The following is a 27,476-nucleotide window of genomic DNA, read 5'->3' on the forward strand; positions in this document are numbered from 1 at the left end:
GTGAGTAGTCGCGCTCACGCATCGCTCGTAGAGCCGAACGAATCTGCCAAATGTTGGCGCGAGCAACGTGCCAAGCGGCATTCGTCTCCCCAACGCTGACGCTGCACACAAAATAACGTGGAGGCACTCGCGACGGCCCGAGTTGGCGGAGCGGTGGCCCAAGGGGTTAACGCACTGCGCTGTGAATCCAAGCACCCGGGTTTGATTCCCAGCCACGGCTAACACCAGTGGCGAAGTGACATCCCAACCGGTCTTGGGCGACCCCTTCCTTTCACCGACCCACACCGACCAGTGTGGTGAAGTTCGGTCAAACAATCCCCACGACTGAGGCACTGTCATAGGGAGGCCTACCTTGGTCATCTCGTGAAGGTGCAGCAACCACCATCATGCGACACTCCGATCATCCTCGCAGCAGCGGCGGCGGCTTTTATCTGGCCGTCGAACAAAGACTGTCACCGCATCGCGTGGCGCTTTCAGGTGCGCTTCTGCGGCCGTCTGGAACGCTCTTCCTTACGATATTAGACAGCCAAATGGAGATATGCACTTTTAAATCTAGATTTAAAACCTCGTTTCTTTAGAACTGCTTTTTGTGTTTAGTTTGTTGTCCTTCCCCGGCACCTCCGATATGCACGGTTGGCTACGTATGGTGCGAAAAAAGTTCAACATACATACATCGGTGGTTTTAATGGCATGTGTTTAGAACGTTCTTCAAACTCTGCCTCTGCGCTGTTGACTGAGAGTTAAAAGTGTTAAATGCTGCTGTGAGAGTGTTCTCTCGTCACCCGTTCAGGAAGGATGCAACATGGGAACTAGGCTTGCGTGATCGGCCCTCATGTAATGCCTGGTGAACTTATTTCGCACGGCACGTAGCCAACCGTGCTCAGCACTTGCGTCTCCTGCCATGGACTGTCTTGAGACGCAAGCGCTCTCTGCACGGTAGTCTTCTCAGCGCTCATGGGAAAAAGGAAAATTGAAACACCTCTTGCCGTCATCTTTCACCTCTTGCTCGGGCTGGGAAATGGTCACATTCAGGAGTATGTGTCCAGGTGAGGCGGGCCCAGGCATGTGACAGGCACAGTCAAAGGTTCAGCCGTGCAGTTGATTGTTTGTACCTCTGCCGATGGAAGGACCTCCAGTAGAGGGAGCGCCAGAGAAGTGGTTCTTAAACTTGAGGGGCATCTTGCGAGATGCCCTTTCTGGCGGGTGCGAGACGCGGCCGCATTGTTTTGGAAGGCAGATCACCGAAACACAAATTAAGCACGGCCACGTAACTATTTTGTTCCATCAAACTTACGTATTTATGAACTTTATACTTTTTTTTTAGATTATGAACCTAAGGGGTGCAAGGCAGCAGTAAAGGTTAAGAACCACTGCTCTAGAGAGTATTTGTCCTCATGTTCCATGCTGGCCCAGATGTCTGAGATGAGCCAGGCATGTACCAATAGTTGAAATGTCGTGCGTGTGTTAGGCCGCTTGCTAGATAACGTGTTTAAGATTGGCAAAATAGACCCAACAAGTGAAGGGACTGTTTGGGAAAAGTAGCTCAGCATCTGCCCACTTTGGCATTAAGATTAAATGTAGACATGCAAATATAAACACGAACAAGTGCTTTGTTGGGGTGGGTGGGTGGTGGCGGGGCGCCTGAAGAGATGGAAAGTCTTGTTAGTGAGCACACAGAGACTGGCATGTCCTGCACACTGCAACAGAGCACGTGGAGCCTTGGAGGTCGAAGCCAAGACAAAAATAAATAAATAAATACATTGCCGTGCGCGAGAGCCAACGCAAATACCGAGGGACCGCAACATTATTGCTGCGTTATTAAACGTACAATTAACACGCGTTAAGAAATATTTATGCAAAACACGACGGTTAATTTGCACTCCGGTCTGTAAAGTGCATAAAGAATGGTGCACAGCAGGGCCCTTTGTCTGCGCGCACAAAAGTGGGGATTTCCACACGCACGAAAAAAAGCACATGTGTACGGACCATCAAACGAGCATCTGCTTCGCCAACGCCACTTTCGGGCAAAGGCATCGTAAGGGGCCGTCCATAAATGACGTCACGCACCTAGGGGGGGGGGGGTGGTCAGACATTTGTGACGATGTGTGACGAGGGGGGGGGGGGGTTGAGAAATGTGACGTCACATCAAAATGCGCAACTTTAAATAAATATAGACAACACGTTCTACTTCATTAAATCGACCTTTTTTTAATAAATATTTTCTCCTACATCAGAGTGCAGCGCCACATTAAATACGCACTACAATGACAATAGTTTAAAGCGATTTGATGCGTGTTTTATTTTTTGGGGGGAGGGGGGGGGGCAGAGCTTTTTGACGTCATAATTGAGGGGGGGGGTTTGACTTTTTGTGACGCCGTGTGACGAAGGGGGGGTGGGGGTAAAAAATTGTCCAAAATCGCGTGACGTCATTTATGGACGGCCCCTAAGGGGCCACGGGAAACCCTCCGTTCTGCGCGAGACCCACCGCACCACCTTTGTAGGTGCTCGTCAACCGGCGAATGGCCACCGACTGCGTGCACGCAACGCGCGGTCGGTCGTGTGGCCACGCCCCTTCGGACTTGAAAGTCCCCCGGAGGTTCACGCCCGGTTCGATCTTCTCGCGCTCGGTCGTTGGAAAGGACGGCGCGAGATTCTTGATATTCTCCACCGCCTCTGGTCCAAACCAGCGGTGTAAATGGGTTCAGACGGTGTGGGAGGGAAGGGCGACAAGGTGGCTAGGAGATCTTAACTCCTTCACCTGGTATACAGGAGGCCGTGGGTTCGATCCCAGACCCCTGACGATGCGTGCTGTATATTTAGAGTTTGCGTGTCTCTCTCTCATCCTCATTGTCATCACGGTGGCTAGGAGATGTTAACTCCTTCAACTGCTATACAGGTGGTCATGGGTTCGATCCCAGACCCGTGACGATGCTTGATTTATATTTGTAGTTTGCGTGTCTCTATCATCATCATCATCACAGTCGCTAGATGTCAACTCCCTCAACCGGTATGCAGGATGGATCGTGGGTTCGATCCCGACCCTGACGCCTGCTGTTTATTTGGAGTTTTCTCTCTCCCCGTGGTCACGTGGAATTTTTTCTCCGGGTCCTCCGGTTTTGTCCCCCTCCACATTTAGAATCAACATGCGTATAACGTATTTGGCTGCGATACATTTCCACACGATAAGCCACTTCGTCGAGTTATCATTTGTGGTAGCCAGGCAGCTTCTTAAAATAGCTATATAGCTTTGTGGGCTTTACCTGGTAAAATAAAAAAAAATAGTTGCATTGTTTAGTAATAGAAAAAAAAGCATATTCTTTGGGTCTTTCGGTAAAGTCACGTCGATAGGTTCAAAGAAAATAACAAAAATAACAAAAAATTACGTTTCGATTGCGACGTTTCGATCGAAACGTTTCAATCGAAACGTCGTAGTTTTTTGTTTGCTATTTTTGTTATTTTCTTTGAACCTATACCTACGTGACTTTACCGAAAGACCCAAACATATACATTTCTAGAGCATCCCCTAATTGGTGGCGCATCCACCAGTAGCGGCGTGAGCAAGCAATTGCAGGGATGCGCCTTTACCATCGTAAACTTTGACGCCAACCACAGAACGACGACGCTGTATCTCACGCGCGATTTCACGCGTGAGATACACGGGCACGTTGAGATAATCTGGCAATGTTAAAAAATATCTTTGTGGGGGGGGGGTCGATAAAATTCGTACCACTTTGTAAGCGGTCCACCACCGTGGTTCTCCCTACCACCATAGAATTGTGGGATTTCCGCAGAGTTGCCATTGGAGCCCTGCACTGCCCATGCTCGTTAATGCGCGACGACACCTCGACTTGTCATACATAGAGAGCCGTGTCCGTGAGCGATCAGGGTCGTTTGTTCAGTGACATGCCAGCTGCTGAGGCCTAAACGAAGCTATGATAAGGCTGAGACAAGTGCCAATGAATGTGCTGAACAGTAATGGTGATAAATCGTCTCTTGAGTACGCAGGGCAACATAAACCGAGTCTCAGAATGCTTCAACCTGGATATATAGCTCTTTCCCTTGAACATTTTCTCACACGTGGAAGGAAACCAGAGTATATCCAGAGAGCAGGAGAGAGAGAGAGAGGAAAGCACAGCAACGCACGCAGATAAGTGTACACCGCATAACTGCCGTGCCGATCTCCACATTCGCCCAGTTCAGGGTTTGCGTTCCATGGCATTCCAAATCCAGACGTCCATCCGTCTCCATTGATGTTGGGCGCCGGTGCATTATTCCCGGCCTAACCGCGGCTATATTTGCAATCGTCCCCCTCTTAGATAATTGTAAATGCAAATGGTCCTGTTAGTAGTCGCGGTTAGGGGAGGGCCTTGGGGAACGAGCAGCGTCTGGGTTGTGAAGTTTGATACAGTCCGAGCCTCGGCGTTGAAGAGACGGGACAGATGGGAGGACCCTCTTTAAATGTCGGCAGAAAGCGTGGGGGGGGGGGGGCAGAGTTTCTCTTGGACGCTGACAGCGATTCCTGCAGAAGTGTGAAGGTGCAACTACTGTTGCCGTAAGGTCGAGGCCGTTGCCGAACGCTGTTCCGCTAACTTTAGACTGTCACGCCCTCGTGAAGGGTTCAATCAATGGCACGTCTATTGTTGAGGAGGGGTAAATGGGTTGATGAGTGGGTGGATGGGGTGGTTGGATTGCAGCGATTTTAGGGCACATGGGGGAACAGATACAAGGATGTATTTGTGAGATATAAAACAGCTGAGCCCGGGGGGAAGAGGCTGGAGCGATCAGGAATGATGGTAGAATCAATGGCAGAGTTATAGAGCGGCGTTTCGTCTAGAAATTGTGAACGGTGTGGATGATTTGACTTATTGCAATGGACTCAATGGGGAGGTTTGATCTACGGGTAAGATTTTAGGAAACATAAGATTGATTTATTTGTTACGATACCAAAAATATAACCATTCAAACATAATCAGGTTCGGGATGAAGGGAAAATTACATTTTAGGTATAGAGGTGACGCATTCGTGGAGACGTGGTGGGAGATGATGATGCGTGTGTGGAGACGTGGTGGGAGATGATGATGTGTGTGGAGACGTGGTGGGAGATGATGCGTGTGTGGAGACGTGGTGGGAGATGATGATGTGTGTGGAGACGTGGTGGGAGATGATGCGTGTGTGGAGACGTGGTGGGAGATGATGATGCGTGTGTGGAGACGTGGTGGGAGATGATGCGTGTAGAGACGTGGTGGGAGATGATGTGTGTGGAGACGTGGTGGGAGATGATGATGTGTGTGGAGACGTGGTGGGAGATGATGATGCGTGTGGAGACGTGGTGGGAGATGATGATGCGTGTGTGGAGACGTGGTGGGAGATGATGATGCGTGTGTGGAGACGTGGTGGGAGATGATGTGTGTGGAGACGTGGTGGGAGATGATGATGCGTGTGGAGACGTGGTGGGAGATGATGATTCGTGTGTGGAGACGTGGTGGGAGATGATGTGTGTGGAGACGTGGTGGGAGATGATGTGTGTGGAGACGTGGTGGGAGATGTTGATGCGCTATGCCCAAGGGAGGGAAGGCGGGCGATGTTGAGTTTTGCGCTCCACACCGTTCAGTTTGCATACAAATGATGGCAAACCAAATTGGCATTTTAATCAGCCAGTTCTATCAAGCATTCAATTACTGCCATAAAATATTGAATTATTGATATAAGCAGTTAATCTTCCTTTATTATATAAATCAATAAGTGAATTGTCACAGAAATTACAAGGTTTTAAAAAAAAATATTTGCAGAGATAAAAGGCCACCCTTATTATCTGACCCCACAACCTTCCATAATCTTCAACAAAAATACATACATGCATACAGAGTATATTTGTATAGATGTACATTATACAAATGGAATGCGTAAACACGTTGCATTATACTTAAGCTATTAGGATGCTGGTGTGGAGTTACGGTCAGCACGCTGGACTTGTGATCCAGAGGCCGCTTCAGTCTCCTGGCGCGGTAGTTGTATCTATGTATGGTGAACTTCATTCGCCACCGTACTTAAGCTAACCGTGCTAATCGGAGGTGCGGCATTTGAAACGGTTTCTTAAATCAACCCCACTCCCCCCCCCAAGCGCCTAAGTCCACCCAGCGGTATAAATGGGTTCAACACATGCGGTGGGGCAAAGTGCGGGTAACTCGCGACTCTTCCAAGATGCTCTGGCCAGGATGGAAGAGTATGCCAAATACTCTCGAGAGAGGACCCTCCAGAGCTCTCTCTCGAGGAGGCCCTTTCCACCGGCAGTGGTGTGAGCGAGGCATTGCAGGGCTGCGCCTTTATCCTTTCTTAAAAAAATATATCATTAGATTTTTGCGTTTCTGTTTGGATTACCAACTCCTCGAGCACGAGCAGCACACAACATAACACGTAACGATGCGGGGTTAAAAGAATTAAGCGAGCGAATGCGTGCAATTTGTAAACTGTAAGTACAAACAATGTGAGCAAGTGGAACCCAGAGGGGTCTTGTCTTCTCGGCTCGAAAGGAAAACAACAGAGCCGGTTCAAGCACAACACGGGGGGTGGGTGAGGTGGGGGCGAGGTGGGGGCGAGGTGGGGGCGAGGTGGGGCGAGGTAGGAGCGAGGTGGGGGCGAGGTGGGGGCGAGGTGGGGGCGAGGTAGGAGTGAGGTGGGGGTGAGGTGGAGGTTAGGTGGGGGTGAGGTGGGGGTGAGGTGGGGTGAGGTGGGGGTGAGGTGGGGGTGAGGTGGGTTGGGGTGGGGGCTGGGGTGAGGGCTGGGGTGGGGGCTGGGGTGGGGGCGGGGGCTCGGGTAGGGGCTGAGGGTTATGTGGGGAGTGGGGGCTGGGAATGGGTGGGGTTGGGGGCTGGGGGCTGGGTTGAGGGCTGGGAATGGGTGGGGGTGGGGGCTGGGGTGGGGGCTGAGGTGTAGGCTGGGGTGGGGGCTGGGAATGGGTGGGGGCTGGGGTGGGGGCTGGGGTAGGGGCTGGGAATGGGTGGGGGCTGGGGTGGAGGCTGGGGTTAACGTGGGGGATGGGGGCTGGGCTGGGCTGGAGGCTGGTATGGGGGGACTCTCAAGCAACATGGGTTTTGTGCGGCTGGCCTCCTAATTGCCATTTCTCGATAACAGCAATTCAATTATTGGCATGAGTAATTCAATTCCCGATATCATTTATTCTCAATTAAATGTCAATTTCACTTACAGCAGCAACTAAGCTGGCAATCCTCTTGCAATGACAATGGGCCCTGTTAGTCTGAAATATCACGGTTTCATCTTGCTCCTGAACTCGGAGACAGAGCCACTGACCGAGCAACCAAACGGACTACTTTCATTTCTTCTCCCACCCCCGCTCCCCTGCTCTGTGCGTTTAAATATTAATCTTGAATCGATGACAAATGAAGAGCTCACAGCAGCATTGTGCGTTCGTACGAGCGCTTTTATTTGTAACCCCCCCCCCCATAGGTGAAATAAGTTAACAGCGTAAGTGTGCTTACGCACAGAAAGACGATACGATGTCGTGAATATTGCAATTATAAATTAACCTTACATTTAAAACATAACGCGAATGATTTGTGTTTGTATTGCCGCGGATTATCCACGTCACTCTCTCCGTCGCCTATTTGTGCCGGGCACTCGCGCGTTAGGTCAAACAGGGCCTGGATTTAAATCCAGTTATTCCTTTTGTGCCGCGTTGCCCCCTGTATTTCAGAACACAATAAAAAAAAAACCCCTTTGTGAGACACGGGGCCCCATTGTACGCAAGAACTACGCCACATTTTAATAACAGTTGTTTATGAACGAGGAGAATTGTGGGCAGGAGGGTATGTAAGGAGAGTCGTATTAAAATCCACGGTAAAATACCTTCCCATGTTTTTTTTTAAACCGACGCGCCGCTGCAGTTGGCCATTTGAGCTCCTCGCACAAATTATTCCGAGACGTTATTGGGGAAATTTACGACGCTCACTCACGCGTATTATTCCCTATACGGTGGCATAATCCGATAACTCATCTGGGGGGTGGGGGGGAGGTCAAAGGGACGAGCTAAATATCAGTTGGGAGGGCGAAGTCTCTTCACTGAAATGCCCACGTGCTGACACTGTGATCCACGCACAACAACAATCCCACAAACCAGATGATGGTTTACATTTTGTCACGTAAAAAAAAAAATGACTTTACCGAAAGAACCAAAGAAGATACAAACAGAGTATTATGGGTTTTCTTTAAACTATATTTTAAGCAACTCATTTTGTTCTGGCATAAGGTCAAATTGTTATACTGGTCTAATTAGCAGGAGGTGGTAGTCATCTTTGTTTGTTTGTTCTCTGTATTGGCGGAAATTTCACATTCCTCTGGGGGGTGGGGGTGTGTGGTAAGATCTCATATCTCCGTAAGGCACAAAGTGTTGCTCACTTTACTGGCCTTGTGAGGATGATAAGCTGAATGCTGTAATGTGTTCATTAAAGGGTGGGAAAAATGTCAAAAGACTGTAATGTTAAGCTTACCAAATTTAATTGAGTTTCGCATTTAAAATTTTTGTTGGAGACAATTTAGTGGTTAATGTGCTTATCAATGCTCCAGTTATTTTTTTAATGGCTATGTTAACATTCCCGACGCTGTCTGGTGTTCTGATTCTAAAGGGGACCCAAAATATATTTTGCGACACCGCTCACAAGAATAAACTATTTGTCAACCCCAAACGCCCAAATGCGAAGACTATCGTCATCTACATTGTAACAAAAATTTGAAAGTTTCTTCGTGCACACATGTAATAGTTACAAAAATCTATTTGGCAAAAGAGCGAGTGAATGTAAAAGGGCTAGCAGCTAGTAATAAATGACAATGAAATAGATGTAGCGAAGCTTCGAATCATTAATCAGAATCAATCCCTAAAGGCTCACAATACATCAATCACATGAGAAACGGTGTTTTCCTATTTATACAAATTATACTCTAATGATATTCTGCTGCAACATTTAGGCCATTTGAGTGAGCAAAACTGTCAAACATTATGCAGAACAAGAAAAAATACCAACAAAGCATATTTTTTTTTTAAACAATCGATACGTGAAGTTAAATCACGACCTTGAATCGTGACGATTCATCCGATCGCCGGTGGTGATGCGAGTGGGCGGTGAATGGTTACATCCACAATTCCAAACCAACTTAATCATTCACAGTCTACTCAGCACTCAGGTGAACCCGACTTGGGGTCTGCACGATTATTTCACGGGCGGGTTCTGTGCTCGTGATGTTTGGCCAATTCCATAGGGTGGAAACCAGAATGCCCTTGACACGGAGTGCAAGGTTGTGAATGCAAGACGTCTCCAGCTCAGTGGCTCTCCAAGCCGTGGTATGCGTGTACCCCCGCCGCAGGGATGAGATGTGTAACGTGATATGTGTAACATCTCATCGCGACGTAATTCACATGATGGCGGTGGTCACGTTGTGGTATGCTCAAGCCAGATGAGCATGCAGTGCTCGTAAAATGTTAAATCATGCATATATTGCATCTACATACTATGAACCATTTTATTTACCAAGTAAAGCCTACTGAGCTATGATGAGATATTTTTTCAGAGGCGACCTGGCCACGCATGATAGCTCATCGAAGTGGCTGATATCATCATCATCATCACCACACGTGGGAATTTATAGCAGCAGTCGAAATAATCTAAATGCATGTGTAATGACGACTTGACATACTTTCTTGAGATGGTTTATTTAATTGAAGACACATTAACTTGAACAGGTGGAGACTCCACTGCAACAGCCCCGAGTCTCCCGCGCATCTCCCTTATATATGGTCCGAGGCCACGCCCCCATTCCCGAACCTTCTCGCTGGTTCTAGACCGCTCGCTCTACCGGCAGACTCTACCGGCTTATTCCATCACCTGGCCACGCTCCTGTTCTCGATCATTCCCGCAGCCACTAGTCCACTCGTACTGCAAGCTGACTCCCCTGCAATTACCTCCCGTATCCACCAGTCCATTCGTACTGCAAGTTGACTCTCCTGTCATTACCTTCCGTGGCCACCAGTCCATTCGTGCTGCAGGCTGACTCCCCTGTCATTACCTCCCGTGGCCACTAGTCCACTCACACCGGAGGTTGACTCTACTGTCATTACACATGTTTCTAAACGTGGAGGGAAAAACTGGAGGACCCGGAGGAGAGAAAAATCCACGCGACCACGCCGAGAGAGAGACCCTTATGAACTCCAAATATACAACGGGCATCGTTCATGGTCGGGGTCGAACCGACTGACCTCCTGCGTACCAGGCGCGCTGAATAACATTTTGCCATAGCAGTGAGATGTTATCAAGCAGGTAATTGCTATTAACGTATTAATTGTTAACTAAATGTTCGAGGTGTTCATTACTTTTGAATGTAACACAATTGCAAATTAATAGTGCTTGATTATTTACAATATGCATATCACATTGCTAGTTTCACCTTGCCAAATGCTGATCGGGACACGTGGACATTTGATAGATCTGGTCGGGGGTACTCGACAGGCAAAGCATGGGGGAGGGGATCGTCCCTACTCAAATTCCACATGCCTATAGATGAAGCCATTCCCGCCATAGGAATGTGGAATTCCCACAACTGGCATATAAAGAAGGAGATGGTGAGCACGGGGGGGGGGGGGCTGCTTGTGCTCATTTTGAGCAGCAAATCACTTTGACTTCAAAAGGTTTGCGGGGTGGGGGGGAGAAGCCACTGGCCTGGGACAAAGAACCTGCTGCTACTGCTGCTGCTGTGTCTCGCGGGTTTGCACTCGCGGTGACCCCGGGCTGGGGGGGGGGGGGCTACTGCGGCACCCCCCCCCCTACAACCCCCCTATCGCCGGGCACCGCCACTCGAGCCGTGGCTGCCCCCATCCCACCACCACCACCACAAGCCGAGGCGAATTCGTGCGAGGCACCCCCACCCCGCGTCCATTAGCCGCGCGCTCTCTCTCTCTCTGTCTCCCCGGCACCGCGTCTCGGCTTAATGCTGTAAATGCAGTAAAACTCAATCAGTGGTCCGTTAGTTCCCATGGAGCTACGGCCGTAAAAACCCCTCCCCACCCCGCGCAAACGTGATTAGGAAAGGTATCGGTTGCAGGCAATTGGCGTTTAACCCTCCGGTATCTTCCATTAACCTCGCCTGGTGCAAGTCTTGGCTCCTTGCGCTGTTGGGGCGGCAACCGTTGGGCGGTGCGGGGGGGTGGGTGGGTTGCCTGCTGTGCCTGCCTCTGCGTACATCGCGGGTAATGTATATATGTACACTGCGTGTTGAACTTCTTTCGCGCCGTACGTAAACCAACCGTGCTCATCGGAGGTGGGCGGGCGGGAAAGGACAATAAGCTTAGCGCGGCACGCTCCCCACGCCTTCATTCGCGTCCCGAAGGGCTTCGTCTAAAAACGAAAAACTTTGACAGATGATGGCAATATTTTTTGGTAAAGTCACGTAGGTATAAAATAAAATTAAATCACGACGTTTCGGGCGCAGCACAAGCGTCCGTCATCAGGTGGGACAACCACAGCAAGAAATAATTGCTGAAGTGGGCCACTTCATTTATTTTATACCTACTACGTGACTTTACCGAAAGAACCAAAGAGTATGGATCCCTGCAGTCACGAAAACTTCAAATCTAGATTGATGGCAATATTTATTTCGCAGTAAAGTATTGCGCTTGACCAGGGGCGGAGTCAGGATTTTCAGCCCGGGGTGACATTCAACAAATTTTAATTTCAAGAATGATTAGAGAGTGAGGCTGTTGAACTAGACGCCATCGGTTGGCAACACACTCTGACAATGCAGTTGCACGGAGTCCGCCAGACCGAGTGTCGTACACTTATACGCAGAATGTTTCAGATTTTCGATTTTTTATTTTTTCGGGGGTGACAATTGTCTACCCTGTCACCAACCCTGGCTCCGCCCCTGCACTTGACCCGAAACAAGCAAGCGCAATATGTTAAATCGCCGTTCTGCGTCTTCGTTTGGAGTTGCTTCACCCTGAAATTTCCCTCCCGCCATCTCCGTTCGCAAAGTACCATATGAATAAAAGGAAATGGGGATACAAAGGTGGCCGTCATTGGTGCTGATCACGACACCCTGTTGTGCCATGTGTCCACTTTAACAGGTGCTCAGAACTTGCCCCCAATAGTCAAAACGTGGAGTTTTTATTGCCCCTTTTAAAAATACGTACATTCAGCACAACGAATAATGAATGATCAATGGGAACAGAGTATATCATCATCTGCTAAAACACTTAAGATTACTTCACTTCCTGAGTGTCACATACTTGTGTGTGTGTTTTGTAGCTTTTTTTGTTGTGCACAGTTTGATTGACATGTTTATAATACGGAATAGAATGTATGGAATTTGTCTTTTCCTCTGTCCATGAGAATATCTATACAGTCAATGACAAAAGCGCTCCCCGTGGAAGAGTTAAACAACCTGGGCCTTATAACCCGGTGGGAATGCCCTTAAGAGTTTGGCAAGACTCATTTCCTGGAAAATTGTTGAGTGAATGTTGGTAGCAACTGCTGCATCCAAGAAAGCCGTACGCTGAAAGGAGGATGTGGATGGGAACGGTATATATATAGGCTGTATCCTGAAATATGAAGCGGAGATTGTATGAAATAGTTTATTGCATGTAGGCGAACGTCCTCGGCTCATGGTTCGAGGTCACTGTTCATAGTTAATCACGAATCAACTGGTGCACTCGGGAACATTGGTGACTAAGTAATAAGCGCGCAATGGATCTGCGGCTAATTTACGAGGACATTTAAGATCCCATTGTCAAGGGGATATGTGTATAATCATCAACAGGTAATGAATTAAACAACTGTTCCCTTATTTTCTTGGGTCTTTCGGTAAAGTCACGGAGATAGGTTCAAAGAAAATAACAAAAGGATAACAAAAAACTACGATGTTTCGATCGCAACGCAAGCAATCGTCATCAGGAGAAAAAAATAGCGGGAAAGCTGCTGAGGCAGGCTGTTTTAAAGGTTTGAAATGGGTGTAGCCCTAGGGTCATAAGCGAAGTGGGCGGGGCTAGTGATGTTAAAGTGAGCAATTTGCATGCCAATGTAAGATTGCAGAGCCACCGCCACATCAAGGGAAATGAGCAACGGTGGCTGTGTTAGAGACATTTAACCTGTTAATGTAAAACCAGAGAGTCGAAAATAACTACTAACATCGGAAGGGAGGATGGAAAAATCACAGCCAGTTATGACTTAAACTGGTTAATAACATCAATCATTGGAAGGATGTTATTAAGTAGTTATTTTCGACTCTCTGGTTTTACATTAACAAGTTAAATGTCTCACTAACACAGCCACCGTCGCTCGTGTCCTCGATGTGATGTTTCCATCCTACCTTCCGATGTTAGTAGTTATTTTCGACTCTCTGGTTTTACATTAACAAGTTAAATGTCTCACTAACACAGCCACCGTCGCTCGTGTCCTCGATGTGGCGGTGGCTCTGCGATCTTACATTGACATGCTAATCTCTCACAATAGAATGGCCACCTCTGCAGCTTCGTCATCGTGGAGGTAGCTCTGCGATCTTACATTGACATGCAAATTTATCACATTAACATAACTAGCCCCGCCCACTTCGCTTATGACACTAGGGCTACACCCATTTCAAACCTTTAAAACAGCCTGCCTCAGCAGTTTTACCGCTATTTTTTCTCCTGATGATGATTGCTTGCGTTGCGATCGAAACATAGTCATTTTTTGTGATTTTCTTTGAACCTATCTACGTGACTTTACCGAAAGACCCAAGAATATTAATTCCTACAGTCACGAAAGCTTTAAGCCAACCGTTCCCTTCGCGAGCAATAGTGCGACGTGTTCCGAAAGCAAATTCCAAGCAATGGGCATCACAGTCTGTTAGCCGTGAAGGCTTGAGTTTGGCCAACATGATGTCCCCCAGTGGTCAAGTGTCAGGGCAGACAGGGTAAACAGTTCATAATAAAGGTTTTGGGGTTAGATCGCGTAAGCATAAATGTGTCGTAACCCTCCCCCACCCGACACAGCCAGTAAGGTTTGTCACGTAAACAATGCGCCATTAAGTTACTGCTTCTGCCCATCGATGTGTTGGAGAGTAAATCCACAATATTTACTGTGAGCGTCGCTCCTTTGCCCTCAGTTGTTGTTGGATGCCGACTGCCCCTTCCCTCAAACACACACACACGCCATACTTTCACTGTGAGTCAAGGTATTTAAATGTCTACCCTTGGAAGACCATTATTACATCTGGATCCCAACACCGTCAGCACAACAACAACCGCCGTTCGCCACAAAGTGGCGGCGACGTCACCACGGCGCTTGTGCCAGGCTACGTGCACTTCAAAGGTCACGTGAAGTGTAGAACCCCCGTTAGCAGGAGGTCACGGGACAGACCCAGGTGAAATCGGTTGACTGACCAAGATGCATCAGCTGTGCCCCCTACTGTGCCAACAATTTGCTGCATTTATTGAGGGCCTGCGCTCCGCTCGTTGTTGTGAGCAGCGTCGCTCCTCTGCCCTCCGTTGTTGTTGTTGCTGTAGGCCTATTGCCTCCAACTGCCCACAGCAGCGCCCTTCACGAGCCTCCTCCACCGTCACGACGTGCAGTATAACACAGGCGTCTCTAGAGACGGCTCGTCTCCTTGGGCCCCAAGGTCACGAGGACACACTGACGCCTCATCATACCGTGCCAGTGATGCCAGCATCTTGCCACTGATGGCAAACGTTACCACCATGCTTCGCCACATCTTAGCTTTAATGATGACCAAGATACATACACGGCATTGAAAACTCATTTCTTTTCGAACTGCTTTTTGTGTTCAGTTTATCGTCCCCACCCCCACCTCCAATGAGCACGGTTGGTTGCGTACGGTGAGAAAGAAGTTCAACATGTAAGATTACGTATTTCCCATTTTTTCTGGCAACAAAACTGAAACCTTTTTACGAGGAATCACGTTACTGCCTTAACCACAATACTTGTTGCCAAAAAAGGGGGAAAAAACCTCTTCTTATATTTTGGTACTGGCAAAGGAGGTCTCATGATGTAAGTTCAACATTGCATACAACAGCTAAGGGTTTCGCACACAAGTTAATCTGCAAGCGTGGGATAAGTTCGCATTGACATGGCTTCGTCACACGAGCACAGGCACGCTTGATGTATCCGCACGCACCTTTGCATTCTCTACCACAGACTTTGTTTTTACCAGCGCGGGAGGGTGGTGGTGGTGGGGGGAGGCGAACATAAAGGAGATCCTCATCGGTCATCGTGGAACGCATGCGTCTTCCACAGCAGCATTGAACACCAACCACGACCCACGCGGCCAATGACTTCAAATGCACACGGACGAAACATCGTAAGGGTAATTGCGTACCGTTGACTCGCCAATGTTCGCGAGCATTCCCGAAGTAAATAAATAAACAATCGCGAAAACACAAAAAGTAGTGCACAGCTGTCGCGCTTGATAAAGCTGCTCATTAAATATGCCACCGGTGATATTTCGCGATAAAATGGATATGCGCATGCTTAAAAAAGGGGGTCTGGGCCTGGTAAATAAAAATAAATACAAAAAGTGTCGCAGATTTAAAAAAAAAATCAGCAGCAAAATTGTAAGCCCATCCAAAACCGATGCTTCGGATAAAGATCAGCAAGTGACTAAGGAGGCCAAACGCGCAGGAGGTGTAAGGGGGAAGGAGCTTGGGGAATTCTTTCCTGATTATAATTTTTCCATAGCAAATTACATTAAAGTATTTTGCCCGGGATTAAGCCAGCAAGGGAGATATGTTATTATTGAATATCTTTATTATTGACTTTACCATTGGGTAGTTCAATTATCTGGTAGAATGCAAATGGTGTTAGAACCAAGATGTCACTTTGTGCGTCTGATAAATCTAACGTATTAACTAAAGGCCACTCTAAATGAGAGATAGCTCTGGCTCAGATAAGTGAATACAGTACACGTACTACATGCCCCAATAATCAAATTAAAGCACATTGCTTTATATGTGATGTGGTTTTTTTCTCAACGTAAAATTTTTGTTCTTTTTGATCTACAGGTCTGTGAGTGGGGGATGGAGCTTGTCATGTTTTTTTTTATTTCTGGAGGCCCGATTATTCATGTTTTGTACGTGTCATTGCACGTGTGTGTGTATGAATTGGAAAAAAACATTTCCGCATTTATCACACAAAACACCGGTGAGCAAAGTTCTTTCCTTTTTTGAGCAAACATCTATTAAGCCCGGCACAGCGTGCTCAAAAGCGGTGTGGCCGATGTTGGCACTAATTGTTTGTTGCAGGCCGAGTAGACTCAGGGGAGGCCCAGTTTTAGTTGCACTTGAGCATATCGTGAGAATATTATTGCGTTATTTTATTTGATCAATTTATTATTTTATTCTCATTCTACGTGACTTTACCGAAAGAACCAAAGAAGACATATCCAGTTGGTGTGTGTATGTGTAATGACAGTAGAGTCAGCCTGCAATAGGAATGGACTAGTGGCCACGGGAGGTAATGACAGGGTAGTCAGCCTGCAGTGAGAATGGACTAGTGACCACGGGAGGTAATGAAAGGGGAGTCAGCCGACAGTGCGTATGGACTAGTGGCTGCGGGAGGTAATGACAGGGGAGTCAGCCTGCAGTGAGAATGGACTAGTAGCCATGGGTGGTAAAGACAGGGGAGTCAGCTTGCAGTACGAATGGACTAGTGGCCACGGGAGGTAAACACAGGGGAGTCAGCTTGCAGTACGAGTGGACTGGTGGCTACGGGAATGATCGAGAACAGTTTCAATTTCAGTTTATTTATTTTGGTATAGCCCTGTGAGCCATTCGGCTCTTGAATTGGGTGCAACCACAACAAACAAAAAACACGAACAAGAAAACACCTTAAAGTGACTATGTGACTGTGCAAACAGAAAATCCATTAAAAAAAACAGCAAAATATTCCTGAAAAAAGCGCCGTACACCAACGATGTGTGCAAAAAATCCCAGTGGGATGCAAGTCAAACAACAACAACCACAACGAAGCTTAGATTAAGGCCATCAGTCTAACTCCGTACTGCAACAAAACAAACATGTCCAAACCAAAAAACCTTTTTGAAATCACCAAAAAATAAAGCCATAATTGCAACGTAACAGTGATCACAAGGACTGTGACCGAATTTTTACAATAAACTACATAAATAACATGTAACACCAAATCCTAGAGCCATAGCTGGCTGCATGAGTTACTCCACAACAACAGAAGCATCAGTCGGAGTATCAAATTTTTCAATGCACCTTTAAGATCAGCACGCTAAATCAAAATACAGATAATACTTTGCAGCGTCATCCGGAGCGAAAACATTTTATTTTATATTATGGAAGAGGACTGCAGACTCTTCTGGTAGAGCGAGCGGTCTAGAACCAGCGAGAAGGTTCGGGAATGGGGGCGTGGCCTCGGACCGTATTTAAGGGAGATGTGCGGGAGACTCGGGGCTGTTGCAGTGGGCGTCTCCGCCTGTTTGAGTGTGAGCACGTGCCTCCATAAATCAGGAAACCATCTCAAGACAAGTGTGTCGAAGTCGTCATTTCATATTTAAGCAACGGTGTTGCGTGTAACCAGAAACTGAGCGCTGTGTCTCTGGGATTACAGCAGACCGACTGCTATCGACTCTCTACTACGACATAAAGGTGTGTGGTGGCATGTATACACAGCATATATATACAGAGACATGCTATGTAGGTCATGGCTAACATGAGTGGCAAATATATCTGAATCTGCCCTGGGCCTCCCCTATGTCGACTCGGCCTCATAGGAGTGTCTGGTGCGGTGTGTGAACCATCAGCACTGAGGAGACAAAGGCGGCCAGGAGTAGTGCTGTGGCAGCCTTCATAGGCACTCGCTAACGGCACTTAAGACTCGAGGAGGGTTGTCGGACAAATAGAAAAGCGCGTTACCTCGACATTTCGCTCATGTGCTGCACATATCGATGCTGGCTATGGCACCGACGCTAATCTCATTACGTACAACAGCAGACTTCCAACTTCCCAGATCTTGAGTCGACATACCTGCCAGAGTTGGCTCAGCCCCTTCGTCAGCACCCCCCCCCCACCTCGCCTGCCCCTCCCGCGGCCCCCCTGGGATTTATAAAAATGAATGAGCGCCACCTGCTTGGTTGAGGCTGCGCGCTGTCTCCGCGTGGGAGCCCAACGGGTGAGGTCTTCACCCTCGCATTGAATTCCCGCCATCGGCCGGAGGCTGTCGAAGCGTTCGCGAGAATCGTGGCCGCTCCCGAGTTTCTCCCTGCCAAACCAACACCAACACCACCAAGCCCCCCCCCCCCACCACACCACCAAGCCCCCCCCCCACCACACCACCAAGCCCCCCACACCACCACCACCACCAAGCCCCCCACACCACCACCACCAAGCCCCCCACACCACCAACCCCCCCACACCACCCACACCACCAAGCCCCCCACACCACCACCAAGCCCCCCCCCAACACCACCAAGCCCACCACCAAGCCCCCCCACCAACACCACCAAGCCCCCCCACCACCAAGCCCCCCCCCCACCACCACCACCAAGCCCCCCCCCCACCACCACCACCAAGCCTCCCCCCACCACCACCACCAAGCCCCCCACACCACCACCACCAAGCCCCCCACACCACCACCACCAAGCCGCCCCCCCACCACCACCACCAAGCCTCCCCCCACCACCACCACCAAGCCCCCCCACCACCACCACCACCAAGTCCCCCCCCACCACCACCAAGCCCCACCACCACCACCAACGGTGTGAAGCCACCGAGCGATGTCTCTGCACAGAATCCCCTCGCCCGGTTCACCCGGTTAGAGGTTCACCCCCCACCCCCCCTCTCGCGTCACGTGCTCGTCACACAGCGATCAGAGCGTTAGTCGGGAGCACACGCAGGGAACACGACCAGTGCCGGATGAAGCCAGTGCGGGGCCTGGAGCATGTGTTATAAAGGGGCCCTAAATAAAGTAAATAAATAATATTAAAACACTAATTTTTACTTGCATAGAAAAGTAATTGTATTTTTTCATTTGCTATACGGCCAGATAATACGACAAATCGCTAACCTTAAATAGCTAGTCGTTCATAAAAGTTGAAGGCAGTATAGTACTATAGTAATAGAGTAAGTGCAGATTAACTGAACCGGAATTGATAGGATAATAGGGTTTCCCCCTTTTTTCTGGCAACAAAACAGCTGTGTTAAGATGTTAAAACACAAAACCGCAACCTTTTACATGGAATCATGTCTGCATTAACCGCAATGCTTGTGGTCAGAATGCAAACAAAAAGCATACTCTGATAATATATGCATTGTCCTTGAAACTGATTGCTCCACACCAGAGACCACAAGCATTGTGGTTCATGCAGACATGACTCTTTGTAAAGGGTTTCAGTTTAGTGTTTTAACATCTTAACACCTGTTTTGTTGCCAGAAAAAAAGGGAAATTTGTTGCCAGAAAAAAAAGGGAAAAACCTATCATCATATTTTGGTACTGTCAAAGGAGGTCCCATGACGATACGGAATTGATAGCTTGAAAGAATTTAGCGCGGGGCCCTAGAAAGTGCGGGGCCCGTAGCTACTAAATATGGAGCTACTTATAGCTAGACTTGCGCCATGTACAAGCGTCAAAGGCGTATTAGGCCAGAACAATTATTTACGCATCCTGACTTAAAGCTTTCGTGACTGCAGAAGTTCATATTCTTTGGGTCTTTCGGTAAAGTCACGTAGAACAACATTTGTTTTAACAAAAAACTACGACGTTTCGATCGCAACACAAGCAATCGTCATCAGGAGAAAAAAATGCCTGATGACGATTGCTTGTGTTGCGATCGAAACGTCGCAAGTTTTTTGTACAAAAAAACGTCTTCTACGTTACTTTACCGAAAGATACAAATAATATTTACGCATCCGTTTAGCGGGGCTTCCAATAAGAACAACAATAATAACCTACTCCTGTAGGACAATGAGGGAACGCGTGTCGTGTTGCCATGCACCCTGCGATTAGAGCCGCAGGGTGCATGGCAAGCTTGAAACAATTCACGAATCAAAATACGGACATTTATTTTCAAACGAAACCGTAATTTACGTAATTTTTTTTTAATCTACACTCATAATGCGCTTGTGCTTTTAACTTAGGTAGGTTGGTAAAATAAAGCACAGAGCTTGAAGACCACCGCTAAGTTAAACGTACAAATGGAATTCTTTATGGAGAAGGGATTTAATGAACACTGAATGAGATGTTGGGAAGATTCCCTCTTCGGGATATTTGCACCGACACACATACACCGAGTTCACGAGAATATGCCGGAGAGACTCCACGCAGCTGGAATCCCGACCTCGCTCTTCTGCACTGCCTCCTATAGGAACCTCACTGCAGTGCTGACAGGTGTCTCAAGCAGGCTCCATCCGCACGCGATCCACCAACCCAACCAGCCACGTGACGAGCGCCGAGCATGCGGACGAGCGAACAGCAACATTAATGAATGTACGAGCAGGAAAAAAATATTTTTAAATAAATCAGTAAGAAAGTCAAGAAACCCCCCTCCCCCCTAAAAAAAAAAGACGCCTTCTGTCCTCTGACCTGAGGGTTAAGTCTGATAGCTTATCACCAGATATAACTCGTGGCCCTTGACCTGGGGGCATACTTTAAAGGTTATCACAAGGACCTCGCTGCACTTTGACTTGCCGCTCCGATCCTCCAGCCGCCTCGGGCCGGGTGGGAGTGCGGCATCACGTGTGTGTGTACATGTATGTACGTGTATGTACGAATATAGGTTGAACTTCAAACAATGCCGGCGATGCTGCTGGCGCCTGCCGTGGCATCGCTCTGACACGCCCTCCTGGGCATCTGTGAGAAAAGAGCTTCGTAGCTCACCGGATTTCTCCAGTATAAATAAATATTCCCATTTAGATTCTGTGGTCTTATGGTTATAAGCAGCACGCTGGATTTGCAATCCCGAGGGTCGACGGTTCGATTTGATCTCCCGGCACGGTGGATTCAATGCTCGCTTGGTGTCTTAAATTCCTCCCGCCTCCGTCCACCTAGACCAGGCGTGGGGAACGTCCGGCCCGCGGGCCGTATGAGGCCCGCGAAATCATTTGGTGTGGCCCTGCCAAGGCAACCGCAGGCGGGACTCGAAATTCAATAAATCGAGGAGCAAACCTGGAAAAGCAGTTGCGAGTAGCAACATCATCAATACCAGCTAACATCATCAATACCAGCTAGCATCATCAATACCAGCTAGCATCATCAATACCAGCTAACATCATCAATACCAGCTAACATCATCAATACCAGCTAACATCATCAATACCAGCTAACATCATCACACGCCTCGCCAAAGAGAAGCGGTTCCAGTCATCGCATTAGGGGTGAGTTAATTAAATGTTTGACCAAATATAACGGACTCATTTTTTAAGTTGATAATTTTGTATGGCCCGCGAATGATGTTATAAATATCCAAATGGCCCTTGGCAGAAAAAAAGGTTCCCCACCCCTGACCTAGGGGATAAATTAATGGGAACACGCAGCAGCTATAGTCAATGCTGCAGGTTACGCGTGGTGGGGGGGGGGGGGTGGGGGGGAGTCCTTCTCCAGTGGTAAAGTCCATCGCAACATATACGAAGGTTAGATCGAGTTTGGAAATCCGGTCAAGGACACCATCGAACGGCGAATTAACCTTTCATAATGCAGGTTATTTTGGGGGTTAGATCGCGTAAATATAAATGTGTCGTTAAACCCGCCACCACCCGACACAGCCAATTAGTAAGGTTTGTCACGTAAACAGAACGTGGCCAATTCGTTATTAGTACAGCACACCGGTGTGTTGGAGAGCCAAGCCACAACATTTACAATCTGAGTACGACGTTTCGCCAGTAATTATAACTCGCTTCATCAGGCGACAGAGAGATTTGTGGCATGTTCTGTTTACGTGGCAAACCTTACTAATTGGCTGTGTCGGGTGGTGGCGCGTTCAACGACACATTTATATTTACGCGATCTAACCCAAACCCCCCCCCCCCCCCCCCCCCGTATTATGGATGACGTTGGTCGCAAAAGCCTACCACGTGTTAAACTGAATGAACCTCTGTTTGTCGTCCAGAGAAGTGAAACCAAAGAGGCAAAACCGTTCACGGCATGCTCGCCACGTTTGCGAATGCCCGGTCATCATTGTTCCTGGGTCGTGCATCAGATATCCACCATCGCCCGTGGGGAAGTCTTAGCGTGAAGCCAGCCAGGAGGCTCAGCCCACGGGATCTTGAATGAGGCTCCTGTCTTTGACATCTGTGGTGCCCTTTCGCCCCCCCACCCCCACCAACCCCATTGGTGCCGTGACTTTTCCGCTGGACAGATGTTCAGATTCCAGGAAGGGCTTCTGCTGCTGTAGTCCAGAACGGTGGGCTCGTGGCGGGGTTAAAGCGTGGATGCTACCACCTCTACCGGAGTGGCTTGCCAGCGTGGAAGAGTAGGCTACAAAACCCTCTAAAAGGGGCTTATATAAATATTTTTTTCCGATTTTTCTATTGACAAGGATTATTGTTTTTCTATGCTTTAATACAAACTTCTCTGTTTATATCTTTGATTCCCCCCCCCCCCCGCCATGAACAAAACAGGATTCAAAACCAGCGATGTAACGTTTGTTGCCTCGATTAACAAGGGATGTGCGATATCTATTCCCGCTCAATTGTAACATTTGTAAGACTGTAACATTGTAAGACTGTAACACTGTAAGACTGTAACACTGTAAGACTGTAACACTGAAACTGTCATGAAATGTTCCCGTTTATTTTCCAAAGTTTTAAAATGTAATTTTTTTATATTTAAACAAACAAAAAACAAATCGGTGACTCTATTTCCATACGAGCATTGGGCAATGCTCGTATTGGGTAATGCTCGTATTGGCTGATGACCAGGGTTGAACACTCAGCGTCCAACATTTCTATGGTGGCGTCCCAGTCTCTCCAGTCTCGCAATTGTGAGCCGACTGCTGCAACCGCACCCCACCACCAGCTGTCCGGTTATTTGATTTGAATTTCTAATGCTCATTTTGAGAGCTGGGAGCCTTTTAATTCATATAAATGTGCATAACAAGGCGCTTACACGGTGTGCACTGAAACTAAATTAAAACCTAAACTATTATATATTTTTTTTATTTTACCAGGTCAAGCCCACTGAGCTCTTTTTCAAAAGCGACCTGGCCACAAACGATAGCTCAACAAAGTGGCTTGCCGTGTGGAAATGTATAGCGGCCACATACTCTAAACGCACGTTTCGACGTGTGGAGGGGAAAAACCGGAGGACCTGGAGAAAAATCCACGCAACCACGGTGGGGGGGGGGGGGGGGGGGGTCTGCACGCAAACTTTAAATACACAGCAGGCGTAAGGTTTGTGACCGAACCAACAACCTCCTGCATACCAGGCGAGGGAGGTAACATCTCGCCACCGCGGTGGCCCAATCCACTGCTGGAATGAAGGCCTTTCCCTTGCCTAGCACCTCCACCTAGGACCTACACACAAGCTGATCTTATTGCTCCATCTCCTCGGCGAACACCTCCCCACCCCACAATGACCCACGCACCTAAAGTACTGAACACGGCTTCGTTAGGGGCTTTTGTCACGCGCTGCAGGATCGGTTCACGGTAGGACACGTAACATTTTCAAAGCGTACAATTGTGCATGAGCGCCGGGGAAAGAAGATGCGCTCTGTAAGGTTACGTCAGGTCTCAAAGAACAAATGTAAAATAGCATTAGACGCAAAGCCGTTTATATTGGTTAAACGCGATGCATTTGTGTAAACTATAGATCTGCCTTGCCAGTGCTGCGGCGAGCATTTGTTGGCAGGCCGGGTGCATGGACAATGGCAATGCATAAACACGGGATGCACTGACACACGCCACAACATCACAATGCGGCGGACCTCTGTGCCACATTGAATTTAGCTGTGGGGGCCCATGGGAAAAGGGGAGAGAAACAACAACAGAGGTTTTGCAATAACCAAACGTGTACACACACACACTAATGCACCCCTTCACGGCAATTACAAACACATGTTTGCGTTTAGAAATTGACCTTATCACAGCATGCATGTAACATGCATAATGAGACCGCAAACAATCCAGGATTAAACGGAGATCTCGCTACCCAGCTGCCCACCTCTCTCGCAACACTCACCTGCGTACCCGTCTTGTGAATGTGCAAAACAACCAGACTGATATACATATTGAGCACATGATATGCATAGCCACTTTCTGTCTATGAAGGCCTCGCCTGTTGTTCCTCCACATTCAGAAACATGCGTCTAGATTGTTTAGAATGTTTGGCCACTACTTCGTTAAGCTATCATTTGTGGCCAGGTCGCTTCTGAAAAAAGAAGCTAATAGCTCAGTGGCCTTTACCTGGTAAGATACATGATTAATTTTGGCTTCATTTGTATTTATATATTTTTAAGTGATTTGTTTGCCTTTCCTATACTTTACCCTCCTATTGTGTTTTATTTTTGTCGTTTGTTGTTGTGACGTTCTGACTTGCCTCGACTGGACATCTGTGAAAACGAGCTTTATAGCTCATGGGATTTCCATCAGTATAAATAAATATTCTGATTTTGATGTTGTGCATGTGTCGCTTAAGTTAAGAGGATACAAGCATATACATATTTGGGGCAGTGTAGTTAAGCTCTCTGAACCTGGTGACCCGAGTTCGATTCCCACCAAAGGCTAACGTCACTGATGGATGAAGCCCTCACCACAGCATATCGCTCATGGAGACTTTGACCAGACTTCACCACGTTGGGTCAATGTAGTTTAGTAAAAAGAAGGAATGAACAAACTGGCCTATTATTATACCCCTTTATCTTTCATAAGCTGTTCTCAAATATATATTAGACTCTCTTTTGTATGTGTGTATGTATAACGTACAAAAATATATCCTTGAACATCATGTTGGGGTATAAACTTAATTATTATATAGCAGTGCGATCATCTTCACATACTAACAATAGTAGTGCTATAGTACAAACAATAATCATCAGAGCAAACTATTAGATATGATAGTATGCTATTTTAGCTCTTAAACATTCAATTAAATGCGATTTCCTACATATCTTGACAACAAAATAAATAAAAAACCTCCCTTATAAAATTATACAGATTTAACAAATGACTAAACAAAGAATAACCGTATCAATTAAACTGCATATTACAAGCAATATTGTCCGCAAAAACTTTTGAAAAGTGAAAAAGAAAACCTTAGGTTCATTAAATGTCTTTGGAAAAAAAAATGTTTACTACCACTGGGGCTAGAAGTTAGATTTTTTTTTATTCAGACCCTCCACTTACTGAGTTTATTAGCGATTCCTCCCATCACATTTCACCACAGATGCCGGCATATGTGTCGCACCGTGTAGCCAGAATGCTAATTGTGAGTGGTGGCGTGGCGTACAGCGTTTTTTTGCAAGTCAAACTCCTCCAGAATCCTGATTTCTCTCTCTCCGTGTTGCAATTTGCGACGCCACTCATGGCCGTTCAATCCGCACGCCTCGTCCGTTTTTGTTGTTGTTGTTGTGTGTGTTGATGATCATATGCTTTGGGTCTTTCGGTAAAGTCACGCAGATAGGTTAAAAAAACAATAAAGTAAACAAAAAACAATAAAATAAACAAAAAAACAATAAAGTAAACAAAAACAACGACGTTTCGGTCGCTTGTGTTGCGATCGAAAGGGCGTTGTTATTTTCTTTTTAACCTATCTAAGTGACTTTACCGAAAGACCCAAAGAATATGAATTCATGCAGTCACGAAAGCTTTAAATGTTGATGATCATCTTGCCGGGATTTAAAATCGCCCAAAACTTTTTTTCTGAGTCGAAAGGTGTTGTTTGCAAGTTAAACGCACTCGTGCTCCAAATTTGGTCATGGATTTTTTTTTTAATCCGCTGTCTGCTCATCTGTGCCCTTGTGAAGGTTTATTAACTTTGTAAATATATACCCCAGTGGCACAACAATGCATTTTAATTAATACACAGTGGACATGCAAGGGTCATCTTTATTAAGGACGGGTGGTGTGGTCAATACAAACTCAATACATCTGACAGCTGATAACTCGATAATGACTTTGTGTGTGTGTGGAAGGGGGGGCAGGGGGAATAACCCAATAACATTTTTAAAAGGTGCCTGGTTGGCCCTCATTTTTAGACCAATGCTGAGCCAGCAACGGCGAGTGGCTGAGTTGGAATCCGGTCAGCTACCTGTGATTAAAGTAGGCCCTCACGTATATTCAGTGGATGGTGTCAGTGCACTCAACATGATAATTAGTATTAACAAAATCACGTCAATGAGTGCATGGTGTCCGTACAGTACTGTAAAAAGAATTATACTATGATCTTATAATAATTGAAACGTACGTGTAGCTTTATACTCTGTACGTATCTCTCGTCAAGGAGCATACACCGTCGCGCAAATTCCGGTCATTCTCGCAGCGTCTTTTGTCTTAGCCATTGAACAAAGACAGTCACCGCATCGGGCGCTTTCCGATGCGCTTCTGCGGCCGTCTGGAACGCTCTTCCTTCAGATATTCGGAAGCCACTGGAGCTATGCACCCTTCAAACCAAGATTGTAAACTCATTTGTGTTTAGTTTGTTGTCCTTCCCCCGCACCTCCGATCAGCACGGTTGCCTATGTCAGATGCAAAAGGAGTTCCACGTCCATGGGTCCCTACCCGGGGGAAGCATTGTCTCGGTTTGGCGGTGGTGACACGGCTCAGTGGTAGCATGTCCGCTGCTCTTCGCAGAGGTTCCCGTGGTTTCGCTTTGCTGAAGGGGTTCCGGCAGGTGTGTTTTTTTTCCTCCACCACGTGATGCGACTCTCACCGCACAGTTTGGGTTGTTAATTGACAGTACAAATTTGATTTACATGCCTTGCAGTTGTATTCCTTTTTGCATCACTACTCCCACAATAATGCCTGCCAAATGTTTGTGCAGACATTGCTAGAAACTCCTTTACATCTAAAGCCACATGATCCACCTCCCTGATGCTGAGCTAAGGCTTGGCGCTCTGCTGAATGCATGCATTACAAACGTGTACACGTACGGTACTCTTCATTATGCATTACATTTGTCAAGAGAGTTTTGTTCTCAAAGTGCCTTTTTGTGTGCAAAATAAATGTTTACACTGAAAAGAAATATTAACACATTTTTAATGTTAAGTAATAATTTATGGTGTGGGAGGCCTTTAATAATTATATATACATAATTTGCGTATTTAGCCAGGAGAGCCATCGTGAGTCGGTGGATTTTTCAGAAGGTTCTTGTATTTGTTTATTTTACGATGTTTTTATTTGTTTATTTTACAATGTTTTCAGCCAAGTAATGAATACATCTGGGGAGGAAACCGGAGGGCTCGGGAAAAAAAATCCACTCGCAAGAAGGGGCCAACGCTCTATCCCCGTACAGATGGAAACAGACGGC

This window comes from Petromyzon marinus, chromosome 13 (genome assembly GCF_048934315.1).
Source record: "Petromyzon marinus isolate PM22_M1 ecotype Great Lakes invasive population chromosome 13, UKy_Petmar_22M1.pri1.0, whole genome shotgun sequence".
NCBI lineage: Eukaryota > Metazoa > Chordata > Hyperoartia > Petromyzontiformes > Petromyzontidae > Petromyzon > Petromyzon marinus.